Raw genomic sequence first — 17,070 nt, forward strand, 5'->3', positions numbered from 1 at the left:
CCTCTCCAGAATAACATTAATGTCACTGCAGCTATAAAAAAGTCAACCGGCCTGGACAGTCCCTACTTTACTTCATTTCGTGTGCTGAGAAATCCACCAGCACAGTGTGCCAGCATCGCAGAAAATTAGTGTACCATATAGTAGAGGCAAGATCAAAATATGTTAACGCCTAACTAAATGGCTATGTTTCCAGTAAAAACTTACAAAGATACATTTTTCCAGTTTTCGGTCCTTAACAGGAAAATACAGTCAGACACGCATTTGAAGCAAGGTTACAAAACACAGTAACAAATAACATACGTTGTCTATAAATCAGCTTTTCCTCCCTTTCCGGGGCCGAAAAGTCCAATATCTATCTAGATATAAACCCTTTTCTTTATTTACCATTTTCTGTGGGTTACCTTAAGAAGGTCCCCACTTACTTGCATATTATTTCTACAGCATTCAGATCTCCTTGAGATCGTACATAAAATTTAGGGTGTTAAGTGTTCAGGGCTTTTGAGTTCACCTCAGAGGATGGATGTCTCTGTGCGACTAACCCCTAACTATCTTGAGTATGAATGAAGAAATCATTGTAAAGAAATCATTTCAGGTTAGAAATCATCTAGTCTATTCTCTTCGCACGGTAAAGATTTAATGCAGAAAGTTAGATTTCTGGAACAGCAAATAAAGATTGTTTCAAAGAACAGTTGAAAACCTATTTCTTATATTATGATGATGAACAAATTCACCTTCTTTCCCCACACACTGCATGCTCTCATCAAAGATGAATATTACACAAAAATGAAATAACTTAAATATAGTTTTACTCACACTTAGCCATCAGTCACGTTCCAGCTTGGCATGGTTTACCTCTCATCTCTTTTTGTTTTACTCCCTAAACAAAAATATTGAAGGAAATTGTTAGTTTTGTAACTCACAAGTGACGTGCAGCAGAATTTAAACAAAATAAGTTCTCCATAACCCAATGATCAGCCAAATGCATTTTTGCAACATTAAAACCATAGGAGGTGCGGTATTTAAAGAGATTATTTCTGTAATCATTTTGTTACATCTGACCTCACATATTCCAATGGTATTTTTTGATGGGAAAGAAGGAAAATTTAATCAGATTTGTATTTATTCATGGAAAAAAGATAATGCATATGGAAAAATCTTTCAACTGCCAAAAAATTGATAATTCTTTCTTGATGCAGATTATCACTATATGCAAAATAGTGATTGACCTACACTTATAAAATTAAATTCTTTCAGTAATCATCAAGATTGTGCCTTAAAATGCATGTCATGAATTTTTTTAGTTGACTCTTATATGGTAGAAGTTAAGATGCTTCATACAAAATAGAATATTTTTCCATATTGTCTACATGATGAGATTTACTTTGAATTTTCACAACTGGTATATCGCTTATTCATGGAACAGTCACAGTATGAAAGATTTGATAACTTTAAGTCACACTCTCCCCCCCCCCCCTTTTTTTTTAAGGTACATCACTACATTTTCGCTCTCAGAATAGACGGATAAAAGTCTTAACATCGGATTTTCAGTGTGAACACTCATGGCCCCAAATCACCCTTCCAGTAATAATACAATATTTACTTATAAATTACAAATATTTATGCAACCATTTTAGGCACCTTTATGCCTTGATAGGGGTTTCGTAGAGTACGAACAAACACGTTTTGCTAAAAGTGTGAAAACTTTCCTGGGGATATTTTGCAGTGCTTGCCCGTCAACTACTGTCAAATGTAATCATTTTAGGAATGCAGAATTCAAAGCCCTGCTACAAATTACCCTTCATTTCTCCTTCTCTCTCAAACAATGTATTTTGAACTATCAATCCTTTTTTTTTAAGCATTGCTTGATATAACTAGAAACACTTCAGACCTGATTCTGGACTCTTAACTATAATGTGCAGCAAGGTAACATTGAATATATGCCTTAGATATTATTTAAGCATGTTTTATGGGTAAATATTCTTTTGAGGAGCATTAACTTTCATGCTGCCTATAGAATTAAGTTCTCTCTTCAATTCACGATGCATCTTTTAAATGAATTGTATAGTGCTAAATCCTCACACAACATAAACTTGATTGATACACAACTTGATTGACTTTAGTAGACCTGTCCTGATGTACAGTACCTAAGCATCAGGTCAATTGACCAGTCGTCCCTGTTGGTGTCAGCTAACAATGATTACAAAGATCATATGGAAGCTAAGGAGAATTCTCCTTCAAATTGTTATCTCATCCTAATATTGTTTGGTTCTGTTGAATAAGATTTTCAAATCAGAGTTTACAAATATTACAGCAAAATACACACCTCTGAAATTCATGTGTGAAATTCCAGTATTTACAAAAGTCATTATTAGTTGAATTATATTGAGAAGTCTGTATTTTTTCCACAGAATTCTACTTAGGACCACAAAAACTAGAACTAAATAATAAAGTGAAATAAATGAACACAATAAGGCTGAGAAAATATTTCTGCTACAGAAACATAATGAAAATACTACATGGTTTCACTTGTCTCCAATTAAACCACTAAGCAATCACTAATATTAACACATTCCTATGGAATACCTGGACTTAGAAAAAATACTGTATAAAGAAAAGAAAAATTTTGCCCGTTCTCAGTGTAATACACTAGTAAAATACTAGTCATTCATGGTGAAAAATCACTCTAAAGAAAAAAAACCCCACAGAACTTCAGTGTCCTCAAAACTGTTTAGCTTAGAAACATACCTCTGCCAGAAGCCTCATGTTTCAGAAATATACATCTGCATTTCAGTTGTTTTAGCTTCCCTAATTTACTTTTTATATAAAAATATGAAGTCAGAGATGCAAGACAAGAGTTAAGGTCCCCATATTTTCATTTTTAAATTAAAAAACACAGCATCAGCTATTATACTCTGTTGAGAACTGATTTACTTTTGTGTTTATAAATCAGGCATATATGAGATCATAAAAGGATGTAAAAATTTCAGTCAAGGCAGGGTGTGTTGATTAGCCAAAAATATATTATGCTACAGCCACGTAAAAAACGTCACAGAAGAACCTTTGCATAACTGCTCAAAAGTCCACTAGCTCCTCTTTGTACCTGTCTTTACAAAGAAGGTTCAACATCTAAAGAGCCTTAAATCAAAATATGAATTTTTACTCCCTGGCAGGATCTTTTTCCACTTGATTTTTTTTATTTAAAGGATAAGAGGCCACATTTTCAAATTCCAGACCAAGGGTGTATATTTGCCTTTCTTTTCCTCTTTGCATTTTTCTCAGAGGACTGCTTATCACATTCTAACTGTTGCAGCTGTTATAATCTTTTAATCTGTTTGCATATTTTCTCCATTTTAATTGTAGAAATGTGTCATGTCTTTAGACAATGTTCTAATCTGCAGTGCCAACTCATTCCAAAATATCTATGTATTCCATTATCCAGAGTAAATAAAAATTAATAAAATAAACAACACTGACGATTACAAAACAGAAATTATGAAGCATATCATAATTATCATTCACCAAACTTGCTCAGTGTGACATTTCATAAATGAAGTGTAAAAACACCAACTATCTTCTAATGAAATTCAAATTCATTTATTGTTACTGGGAAAACACCTCTTGGTTAAATGTAAATAAAAGTATATGTAAGAGTAATGTCACACCTATGGAACGATTCATGCATTTACTATAAATAAGATCATATTAAACACGCAAAAGCCATTTGGAAGATATGAATAAAGCTAGAGCTCACTGCTCTGTATGTGTCATATCAGCTGCCTGAAACCTTGGTTTTCTAATCAAGCTAATAACAGCTAAAGGTCATTGGGCAGTAAAGTTCTTTACTTTGCTTGATATAAGTTATAGCTTTATATTGAAAGTAAGATCTGGTTGATCAACAATGCATGCAAGGAAGTAGCTGAAATATTTCATGTTGACTTAAAAGAGCTATACGTAATGTGGTCCCACAAGTGGGAAGAAATACCGTCTTCAGATTAGAATTTAAATGACCTTCCATTGATATTAACTTGATTAGAAAAGCAAGGTCTTGGGATGCTGGTACCATCCGTACAGAAAACAGAACTCAAGTTTTGCATACACCTTCTAAATGTTTTTTTAACATTGCAAGAGCTTATTAAGATCCAACTTACAGTAATTACATGGATTTTTCCTTAACTATGGCATTGCTCCAACACAACATTGTTCTCTTCCCAGCATTTGATTTGAACAGAGAAAACTGTTTTTGATAGAGGTGCTGAAATAACAGAAAATTGCCATCATAGATCACTTCCACATTTACATGGTTGCCCTCTAAGCAAGTTTAGCTGAATGTCCGTGGTGTGCACTTGCATGATGAATAGCTTGTAATTTCTGATTCAAACACCAGGCAATTCTACACCTTGTGACTGACCAAATATTTGGAGAAGGGTTTACATGCTCAACTTGAGCATACAAAACACGCATCTTCTAGAGAAGACACTGAAAGAAAGGCATTCTACTGAGGGGCTCAGCTTCATATGACTGATATTCAACATGGTCATATTGCAAAATACACAGCTGGAAGATACCAAAAACTATACTAATGCTATGAACAGAACAGTAGAAGGTACCAGCAACACTGCAAGCTTTTGTGTTTCACACACATACCCCTGCATTAATAAAATATATCACAACTAGACTAAAAAAAGATGCTTTAACTAGAGAATGCAAAAAGTCCATATACTATATAGCGGGAAACTCCACACTGAATGAAAAAATCATAAACAAAAGCAGAAACAAAATGAACGGACACTAACATTGTATAAGGGTCTACTTGGGGTCCTTAAAAATATCACACTGAAAGTTGTATAATAAAACTAGACATTGATCTATGGGACTGCATGGAAGTTCTTCCTGGCAAGGAGGTAAGATGACCTTGAAACAAAAGCCTTTGCATAAATGACAAAGGTTAAAAGTATCAACCTGGCAAAGAAGAAAAAGAACATGACCCTTTATCTTCATCAATGAACATTAAACTAAACACTCACTGAAATGATCAAAAAAAAAAAAAAAGAAAGAGTAAAATGGGAAAAGAAAACCTAGTTTCAAGGAACACATCCTGAAACTTACTAAATTCTACAAAACATAAGGAATAACTTTGGTATCAAATTCTTCTGTCATTACCGACAGAATTACATGTAACATTCGTGGTCGTATTTTCAAAGATGACACAACAACAAAGTTTAACTCAATGCAATTTTTCTTGCCTTCCATATGTTGGAAAAGATGTCCTTATAAATTGTTTTTTTTTTTCCCCCCCTCAGCTACTCAAAGGGAAAATGTTGTCTGTTGTAACAGCAGGTGGTCAAACAATCATGATACACTAATACCAGCTTCCCTAATGTTTAGTTACTTACTAGAGACCACTAATGATACTACTTCTATCCTGGTGGCAGAAGGGTAGCACAAAAAATGGAAAAACCTTGCTCTACATGAAAGCCAATATTTTCAGCCAGTGAGAAAACACCATATGGAAAATTGTTTTCTTCTGCATCATCGTCAAACAATTTCTAGATGCTGTTAAAAGCTTCTCATGATTCAGAGATTATTTTTATAGACATATACACACGCATACACTCCCACATTCTTGTTGCAATTCCTAACCAGCTATTTATTTAAATTATTAATCACACAATTTGTTAAATTGCCAATACACATTGCTTTTTGTAGGCACCAAAACAAAATTTGGAATACAAATTCTGCTTGGCATTTACTGGAGGAATTTTCTACTCCTTATGACACAGATCTGTGGCTGTTTCCCTTTCTCTGTCTCCGTACCAACCCCTACATTTTTCATCTAGGTTGTATTGTCATTCAACACCAGAACACGAAACATACTCTTAACATCTGTTCAGCATTTTTCTGAATGCTTCCCTCAATCTCCTTCGCTGAACTAGAAGAGGTCAGCCTCTCTTCAGCCTTTTATTTCAGCACAGGACTCCTTTAGCCTTCTTGGCTTTACATGTCCCTTCCAACAATCAAAATAAAGCTTTTACGGCTCCCATCTTGTGTAGACAACCAAAGATGACATCTAGATTTTCAAGAGTGCTCAGGTCCTAGCAGCTCCTATTTTGCTGAGATATTCCAAATGTTTTTAAAAAAACTGGCCTTTCAAACTCCATGTCTGGAGAGAATAAAACTGAGTAACAAAAAAGTAGTTTAAATTAAAGATCTACTTGCAGGTTTTTCCCTCTAAGTAGAAAACAAAGAAAACCAAATAAAGCAATAACTCTTTTTCACAAATAATGTGTATTAACTGCAAAGGACTGAACTCAAAATATATACTTTTTTTTCTTGAATTAGTTATGAAAATAAGGCAGCATACTGCAACCATACAGCAATAGTGAACCTGCAGAAAGTAGTGCTCTGCTCAGGGAGAAGAGAGGGTTTTTTCAGTCACAAAGTCAATGAGTTATGGCCTAGTATTCGAAACAGCAAAATACATTTTATGTTCAACACCACTATTAGAGGATATTCAGGTTTTGGTAAAACATATGACACTATACTTGCCTTTTCAGACATTTCAGATTAGATTTTCAGGGTTTTTTTCATGTTTATATGAATTGAAAATATGTTCTAACAAAAAGTATTTCTATCCTAAATCACAGCATAACCAGGAAGCATGCCACTCTGCCTTTAGCACGTAAAATTCCTAGAACCGCTATTTTCAATGGAGTGAATTCATTATAGCCTCCAGCAGATATTTATAGCTGCTCATATTGTAGACTGTACCTTGGGATAATCTCACTGAATTTTTATATGAATAGATTTACGTTAGGCTGAATATTACTTCAACCTAATCTTCTGTCACTAAGTCTAAAATGCTGGACAATGTCATTAGCACAATTAATTAAGCAGCTAATACATTGTGCAGAAAATATTGAATTGTATCACACTGGAATTGCATTGTATAAAGTGTCATAACCAGGTCAGTTTGAAATACTTGTATCCATCATTAAAACATTATTCAGTACAACAAAGGGAACAAATGAACTAAATTATCCAGTGGCTATCCAGCCACAAATTTTCTATTTCAGTCTAGTTTGAGCCATATACATGTCACATCTCCTGACTTCCTCCTCAAACATACTTTTTAATTGAGTACTTAAATGCCAATGTGGTACAATGATCACACTGGAAAATGTGCCTGCATTTTCACACAGTCTATACCAATAAAACCCTTTTAAAAAAGAACTGAGGAATATACTGCACTGGAAATCTTTCACCGGTGCTTCATAGTGGTTCAAAGGCAAACAGCCTGGTTGGATGTGGTTATCAAAATTACTCTGAGATAGGAAAATATTGCTCCATTGCTTAGAATAAATCTATGATCCTTGAAATGTTTATTTTATCTCCTTTCCGGAGATTATTGCAAACTACAAGAAGTCACAAAGCCCCAAATTATTAAGCAGTGTGAAGATCACAGAGGTTAGAGATATGCAAATAAAGTTATACATTTATTGACTGGCAGGAATGTAGGTCACAATCAGCAAGGTAAATATTTCTGAATAGTATTCAGGAAACCAATTTGGCAGTGACATTTTAAGCTTTTACAGTTTATGCTGTATTAGGAAATTGATTTCTGCTATGCCTCTTCCTTTCTGAGGATGCATGAGTAATCAGTAGTGGTGGTTACAAATTTTCTAGTGTAAACTTCTTCCTCCCCAAAACATTTTTTTTCCAGTAAAAATTGACAAAAATTATGATAAATGGTCAATTTCAACTTATTTTCCAGTGTGTGCTTGTTTTAATATTTTACTTCTAACCTTCAGTAACCACAGTAAGCATTCTGGTTGACTTGAGTGATGGTTATATTTTGAAATTTTTCTCCTAAAAATTTTGAGTAGGCTTCAGTCTATAATAGGTGAAACATTCTCAGCTGTCAAAAAAGAAAAACAACCTCCCTCAAAGGCAAAAAAAAATACCTCTGCATTGTTTAATCAGTCCATTTTATTGCTAGTAAAACAGAAGGCAGGTACCTATATGTGCATGAGTGGAAGAACAGCGCATTGGCAGCTTTGCATTTTTAAATCCGTTGATACCAAAGTTTAGAGAGCAACACGATTAACATGTACAGTCATTTGGCTTACAGAGGGATAGAGGAGGAAGCTGAGGGAAGATAATTCAAAACTAATTCCTGGTTTTTTTCCTTCCACAAATGGTTTTGTATTTAACTGGGTAGTTCTCTAACCTAAAGGATGGTAAAGTTCAGACTTTCAGCTATTTTTAGAGCTCTTCAAGGACATAATAACCTAACTGGATATTCGGTTCTCAGGAACACATGCAATTTTCCAGTTAACATATTTCATGGTTTCTGGTTCTAGTTATGTAGCACTCGTTCCCCAGTGCCACCAGTCATGAAATCTGCACCTCATTTAACACAGGATGGGAATATTTCTGCAAGTCCTGCAGTCACACGTGGCATTTATTTTTACCACCTTGCTACATGTTGATTCCAACTGGCGCAAAACAATATTTCCTAATTTTTCCAGTTTTTTCTAGAATACTGTCCAGCAAAGATTTGTGTTTACTTCTCCCATCATACTCAGTAAGAGACTAAGATTGAAAGAGATCTCCCAATGCGCTGAGCCTGGACTTACCCTCTTGCAAGCAAACTAAAACCATAGTTCATCAGTACCTTCAACAGTCTCTTCTGCACTTGATAAACACGTTAGCATAGTACGCACTTAGGGCAAGCAATTTTAAGGATCAGGAATATAAGGGAAATTTAACTGAAATGTGATTGCATGAGTCCTGTGGTTGCTATGGCAACTCAGGCTAAATAAAAACAGATCTAAGTGGAACTAAACCCGCTTTCTTTGTGGTTCTCAACATAGGTGAACGGTTGCATCACCACCTTATCAGCAGCACGGCTCACTCTATTAGAGTGCGTTATTTCTGCTTAGGGATGCAGCCTTATTTTGTGTTCTGATCAGACTAACTTCAGCAAATGCAATCACTAATGCCAAACGCACTGGGGCGACGTGGCTGGCCATGCAATATCGAACTGCTTGGGTTCTGGTGATGGAAACATTTTAAATAGATGATTTCTGATTGCCGCAGAGTTATCTTCGTTCACAGAGAAATACTGTAACGCTCTGAAGAACCCTCCTTTGCCAAAATTCTTTTTTTTCAATAAAAGAACAGTCAGTACTTGATCATTAACACAAGAGTAGGGGAAAAATAAAAAAGCTGAATTTTCAAAGTGTTTCCAATATCCTGCTATCTCCACCTGCCAATAACTTGATTAGCATCATGAATATTATGGCAAGTGTCTTAAATCAGAATTCTAGTAAAAATTAATGGCAATTGCAATCTTCAAAAAATAGTTCACATAGATATTAGAAGACTTACGATATATTTGTGTTATCACACACCACATCATGCTTTTGACAGTTTATGAGCCACAATTTAACAATGATCTATGGAAGCAGCTTGCAAAAATAGATAAGAAGCAATGTAGATATCATAGAATCTGATTCCAGTCTTTATTGAGCCAAAAATTAAATGGTAGCTTCCATAAAGACTACGGATATATGCCTGATATAGAACTTACAGTTGGAGAAACAGTGCAGATGAAAATTGTTGCTGGAGACTTTTATAAAGTAATTAGCAAATAACAGCAGGACAGAGGAACAGTGAGGACAACACTGCGCTAGGACACTACAAAATGTGGACTGAGCTGTTCATTGCATATCGACTTCTCTTAGATTCAAAGAAATGCAAATGTCCTTCACAGCTATTATAGCAACTTATGTAATGTTATTCTTAGTTATATCATCTGTAACATAAGCTAATTGCTACTTTTTTTCTCTCTAGCCATGATGAAGGATTAGATGTTCTTTAGTTCTGAAAATTACTATGGGCTGTCCCAACACACACCAGGGCATATTACAGTGCCGATTACACTATGTTATAAATCACCAAAATATAGGACACACTATGTACAGGTGAGAAAATTGCTAGTTCCAAACCACTGATTTTTAAGCAACTGCTGATACACAGCAACACATTTGCCCTGGGGTAGAACCATGCAGACAGACAAAGCTGGCATACAATTAATTGATTTGTCACCAACAACGTCACTTGCTTATGGGGCTCCTCCTTCGCTTTTTGGTTCCACTGGCGCAAAGAAGATGCAATTAAAGTGACCCGTTAGAATTGGAAAAGTGGAAGGATAAAGCATAGAAATACAGAATTTTCTGGAGGCTTTAAAGATTAAAAAACATATTTTCTTTCCTCTCCCAGTAAACTAAAAGCTGGGCAGTTTGTTTCACTCCTTGTAACAGTGAATTCACCCAGACTAGACTAAAACTGCAGTTTTACATCCAACAGGACAGATCTATTCAAAGAATATTTGAAGCTTTCTGCTTCTAAAAGTTACAGTGCACAGAAGCATTTGTCTTCTCAGTCATTACTTTTACAGATTTGCAACTGCTTTCTGTGATTTTTGCATCTGACTCCCTTTATGGGGTTCCAACCTTGAAACCTTGCATTGCGGGGCTGAGGTGTAGGGCCAAGCATTGGGGCTGCTAGAAGAAGCTAACAGTCCCCCCAGGAGGTTAGACTCAAGGATGAAATGCTTCCTAGGGCTGTTGGCCCTGAAAAACAGCTCAATGTCACACAAACTTCACTGGGGGCAAGATTTTACTTGCCTTAACCCCTTTCTCTCAGGGGGGAACCCCTTTCTTTCACATATGGAAAAAAACTATTGTCATTCAGCTTATTGGCAGAGTTTGTTTTTAGGGTTTTGATTGGTTTGCTTTTTTGTTAGTTTTTTTACAAAGAGTGGCCTTGAAAACATCTCAAGATATGTTCTAAATATACTTAGTGTGGGCTACAGGTTATATAAGTGAAAAAAATAGACACAGCTTTTTAAGGTGGAGAAATCTGCTGAAGTTATTAGAGATTTAAAAATCCCTCCTAAAAAAAGGATTCAGTTCCACAGTCAAAGGAAAGATCTCCTTGTGAAAACTGGAAATGAAGAGATTAAAAAGGCCTCCCATCAAGAGGAATGTTATCATTTTTAGCAGTCCTTTTCCTGTCTTGCATATTAAAAATTAGAGATTGAGAAAGACCCTTTAAGTCTCTTGTCATAGTTACTATTTAGACAGTGAAATGAACTGTGAATTAGTTGAAAATTCAGGAAAAGAAGATACTGAGATTCCCCAAATTCTGGCACCAGCTCCCCATAATGGAAAACATTTTTAGTTTTGCTTTATATTATTTTTCCTGCTACTTTATATAAAACAGCAAAAAATCCAAACCAAACCAGACTTCCCTTCAGTTGCTTTGGCTTACACCAAGACAGGTTATGGGCATTTAGCAGCTGTTAACTTTCTTACTTTCTGTAGCAATGACTACCTACGCATGCTTATATAGCTTTTGGCATTTCTGACAAGTGCAATATAACTCATTGTTGAATTTGTTAAGACAAACAGCTTTGTTTGCTAAGACAAACAGATACTTTTTCAGTTCCTCTACAGATCCCCCGAAGACATAGGTATTTTTTAATCTCTTTTAACACTGAAAAGTCCACAATAAGGCTCACTAGTTCAAACCACCACACAACCCCAAACAAACCTCCTCCAACATCTGAAAGAATGACTGGAACTAGGGTTAATTCTTATCAAATTAACGTGTTTTGTTTGCTCATTTCTTCCCATGCAATGATGATGTAAATGGGAATTTTTAGAGTCAAACACAGCAGGGATGCAATTAAAATTCTTTACATCACGATGTGGTCTGGAGGTGGTAAAATACACGGTGTTCAGTGTAAGCCTGGTATCAGGTCACCAAGGAAACAACAAAGTGACTATCTAAACTCTGCGCTTATTTGCAATCAGTATTTTGGCTCACTCACTTTCAAAGTACGCTTTGTGTAACAAATCAACATTTATCATCTCGGTGCTGGTTATTCAGCATAATGGCTGATTAAACATTTACATCATTTGAATAACAAGCATATTCTCTAAACTCTAAATTCAAGAGCTCTGAGCTCCAAATTCAGCTAATTTTTCACCAAGCAAATCTGCAAAGATTTCTTTGAGAAAAATGCAAGGGCACTAGAAAAAACACACCAAAGAATGGCATTAAACTGCTTCACCTATTTGAGGGCAAACAGAAACTTTAATTGAAGTTGCAAGGGGTCAGTGATTCTGAAAAATGCATAATCAGTTTTGTAGTTGTCATAATTTAAAAGTTTATTCAAGCTCGCACAAAAAGGGCAGAACGCAAAACTTGGTTAGTTGCAGCTGTATTTGTAGAAGTCAGGAATGAAACTAGGATAGCATCCCATTTTTGCTGATGCTTGGCATCTGCGTGCTGTGAGCAGATGAGCTCACAACACAAGTCAGGACTATTCATCTCCTGGCAGACATTGTATGAAACATTACTATGCATAACACTTACTTTTACAGGCAAGTTGCTTATTTGCTTTTGTGACAACTTGAACTTGATTGCAGTATGCCCTTCGTATGAACTGATCAGATGCTTATCAGCAGGAATCTGAATGTATGCAGCATAAGAGTAAAAGAAAAAAAAAGAGCTGAGGCTTTTGTGTCCTTTTCAGAACGAAGCAGCATCTTCTGAGCAGCACATCAAACACAACAAATCTAAGTAAGTGAGATTAACAGAAAAGACTGTTGATTCAAATACATATTTGAATCAAAGTTCTTAGCATGCCACAAACTATGTTTTTTTTCAAATTCATACAAGAAAGGTACTTCCTATTTAAAATTCCCCTTATAGCTATAGTTATTAAGCTCACATAATATTATGGCACCTTTATTCACGTGGAGCAGTACCTTACTATACAAACAACTAAACCATTTCAACGAGATTTTTTCCAGAGCGGTATCAAAACAGTTCCTGACAAACAGTACGATTTAGCAAAAAAATTTAGGGTTCTTTTCTAAATATCATTATATATATTTTTACATGCCTGTTAGCATTGATTAAATTACAAGTTATTAAATCAAATGAGATTTTCCTGCTATTTCACTCTTTGGAAATGCCATCTTTTTTGTATTTGCTGCAACTGCAGTCAATCCAAACTATCTTTAAAGCCCAATAAAATGGCTGTTCTCTCAGTGTGTTTCTGATTTAAATTTGGAGTATGTATATCCTGTGTTCTGAAAACTCAGTCACATGAAAATTTCACATTAGCGCAAATAATACTCTTATTGAGAAACTGCCTCTTGCTACTGACACGGAAGATCCTGCATCAAATTCTGTTCAGTTAAATGTACCCAAACTCGGTTTAAAAAGCTGCTTTAGAGAGCTCAGGAATCAGAATAACCAACTTGACAAGCTTTTTCTAACTGATTAGCTAGATTTTACATTCCACATTGCTGTATTAGCAATATCTGAGCAGACTGAAATGTAAATAGTAACTCTCTGCAAACAAAATATTTTGGTTTCCAAGAATTTCCAAGAATAAGGGTCTTTTGGAAGAAGAAGCATTCTCTTCTGTCCTCAGAAGCCATAGCTCCACAGCATGTAGAACACATCTTTATGATTAATTAGTCTATCCGCCAAAAAAATACAGAAAGCCAACAAAAATTCAGATAATGGAATTAGATATCCATAGATTTCGTATGTCAGTATGAAATCCAATAACATCTGATCACTAAGTCAAATTTCCTTTTATCCATTAGTCTCTTCCAATGTTGCAGTAAGAGAGGAGGCAAAAGACAAAGACACGGATGCTATGCAGAACTTGCTCAAAGTCATTTGGGACCCTTTTTTTCCACAGAGCTCATTACTTGGCATTTCTGCAGAAAGGATTCTTTTGCATTTGTAAAGAGGGGAAAGAGGTGGAAAGAACTGGATAGAGGAATTCTTAAACTGAGCTGTAATGGAAGCCGTAGGTTTGTTTCTTAGAATGGAAGAAGATAAACTCCAAAGTTTCATATCTCATAAGACTGAAATTGGAAAAGATAAGTATGCAACTAAAACAACAGGTAGATTTTCCTCTGGCAGGGAAGGAGAGTAGCAGACGGTCAGAAAGACTGGATACTGGAAATCAGACCTATTTCTCCATTGTTATGTTGGACATGCAACATACATCTTCAGAGAAATGCAAACGGATGCCAAACTGATGCTCTTTTTAAGATGAATGGGAGTTCTGCCAATATGATGAGGTCCATGTTCAGTAGAAAAATCAAATATTTGCAAAGACAGACCCAGGCTGCGTTCCATCGCAACCAGCATCATATGAGTAACTTAAATTGACGCTACTAGTCCTTTAACTGACAACCCTGGCAAACTCTAAAACATGAAACTGTATCCTGTGCATATGGATGAAGATTCCAACATTTTAGTTCCATCCTATTTAGCTGCTCATATCTTTGCTCTGTATAGTATCTGTTTAATCTCTTTAGTTCTGTGACTTCTTTTTTTTGCATAATACATTAAAAGCCAGTTGTAATGGGATGTGACCCTTTCTTCTTTGACAGAACAAAAAGAACTTAGGAATACGCCAGCATTAGGTAAAACATTTTGTTCCCTATAATTGCTGTAGACAAACTGTTCAACAAGCTTCTCATTCTGAATATATTCAAAGTTCTCACTGACACAAATGACTCCATCTATGTCAGTACAAGAATGTTGTTTAGTCTCATTAAAAAAAATAAAAAGTAAGAAAACCAATATTCTCTTCATTCTTGCTTCAGTCAAAGATTTTCAGAAGCTACTAACAGGTCTCCAGACTTACTTTCCCCCTCTCTTGATTTTTGATAAGTAGCCTACAAGAATTCAAGGAACAGAATCCTACTCATTTAAAGTTAAATTGGAATATACTCGGACACTGAATAAGCTAGTACAAAAAGGATTTTTTTTTAAAACCTCAGGGAGTATGCTTCAAGTCTCAGGGTGAATAATTTGCAAGTGGCACTTGTTCATCTGACCTGAGAACACATTTATGAACAAGCCATGTGAGCAGATGGAACTGGGTATTTTGGCTTGGGAGAGGGGAGCAGGCGTTCTCTAACGAATATTGAATTGTCTTTCAACTGGAAACAAATGAGCCTTCCAAATCAATGCTTAGCTGATCTATTGGACAACATAAAGAAAGCCTCATCATTTTCAGCAGGACTGATATGTAGATAAATAGCTATGTCATCAGTCTAAATCACAGAAGTCCTTCCTCTTCTGAAACTTGTATTTATTTATATTAAGAGTCGTTCAGAAACATTTTCTGAACCAGAAGTCCCATTTCTCAGTGCTGATCTCAAGACATGAACTAGAACCAACCAAGGAACAACACTGAAAATATTACGGTATATGCCAAATGAGTCAAAATAACATAACACAAATATTACACGAAAGAGATACACAAATAGTATAGTTTTATAAAAGTAAAGAGTCTTAACACTTAAATTCTTGAAAGCTTTAAGATGCTAGGAAACATGGCTATGCAGCTGGCCTAAAAGCATTGCCCAGTCTCAGACATCGAAGGCTGAAGGCCATGAGGGTCTCCCTTCACCCGCACAAATGTGAGTTCAGTGACAGAGGAATACTGTATTATGGCAGAGCCTTTCTTCAGTATCTAGTCATTAATATAGAGCTGCATTACAAATGAAGTAAGTGGGTAAGTGGATATTCTTAATTCATCACCATATTTCTAAGGACACCCAATTAATCTTTTACCAAAAATTCTACATTTGGTGGTTCCCTACGTTTTTCCCTGATTTTCTCTGCAGTTGGTTCCAGCTGTTTGAATGAGAAATGTATTCCTTCTATCACCTCTTGCTTATGCCCTTTTCCTTTGACACACTCCTCTTGTCATCTCTCTCAGCCTAACTCGGACTAAAAACCTTAAGTTATTCCAGAACTCTCTAATATGTCCACAAAAAGCTTACCATCCCTTCTAGCATTCCCTCCACACATTTTCCAATTATTCCTTATATTAAAACAGTCTTTTCACCTCATGCTTGTACAGGAATTTTTTGCTCTTAGATGCTGCTGGAGATCTACATTAAACGCAGCTTCCTCCAAGGGTTATGAGCTCATTCCTTGATCTCAGGTTGTATTTGGTCCAGCATTCAGCCCTGCGGTCTCCCAGTAACTTGCCAGAGCAAATTCCTCTAATACGTCTCCAAGTTGGAGAGTTTTTGTTCAAAGGCATGCATCTCTAAGGAACGCATGTTTTTGCTCAAGATAGATGTACCTGCTTTTTTAAGAGGGCAAAAAAACTGTTAACATAATTTTAAGAGTGCCATGATCACCTTAACTGATTTCCATTTTATATTTAAATTATCTGTCTTTATATGCTAATATTTATATTTCAGTTTATATATATCCAGCACTTCCTGCTTTTTTCCTCCCTTTTCCAGGAATTTTTTCCCTGTAGAGTAGCAAACTGTTTCTTTCAGAGGATTCTGTACTTTGTGGGCATCCAGAACTGGAAGGGTTCCTCACTAGCTTATTTCCTATTCCAGATGGATAAACTGTCATTCAATTTAATCATGTGTTGGATCCTTCTAATGCAGATAACTGGTGTGCAATGCATCTATTCTAACAACATCCATTCCAGATTCAAAAGACATCTAAAATTTGCTCTTTATGTCAATGCATGTACAAATGGACACATAACAACCTTGAGACAGTGATTTTAAGATGATAGGCCAAAATCCCATTAAAGCATAAAAAGGGGAAAAAAGTGTCTTTTATTCCCGAGACAAAATATGTTATCAAATGATGTGGTTATACAATATAGAGCACAGTGGCTTCAGCCCAGACACTGCTGTGATTGAAGAGCGGTGTCAAACATTTGGTTTGACTGAAATAATCAAGTGGAATTTTTGGTAATCTTCTACTTGGTTTATATTTTAACATGGGGGAGTAGACAAAATGCTAGTTAATGAGATATACTTTTCTTCCTAAGCTAGCAGGAGCAAAAATTATTACATCCTGGAATGTTATGAAAGCCGCAATAGACAGAACCTTCCTTTTCTGTAGATCAAGAAAAGTTAATTTCCTGTATGAATCCCCAAAAGAATTATTAGGTGTGTTCCTAAAATCCTTCTCCCT

This window comes from Dromaius novaehollandiae, chromosome 9, assembly GCF_036370855.1.
Source record: "Dromaius novaehollandiae isolate bDroNov1 chromosome 9, bDroNov1.hap1, whole genome shotgun sequence".
Taxonomy (NCBI): Eukaryota; Metazoa; Chordata; class Aves; order Casuariiformes; family Dromaiidae; genus Dromaius; species Dromaius novaehollandiae.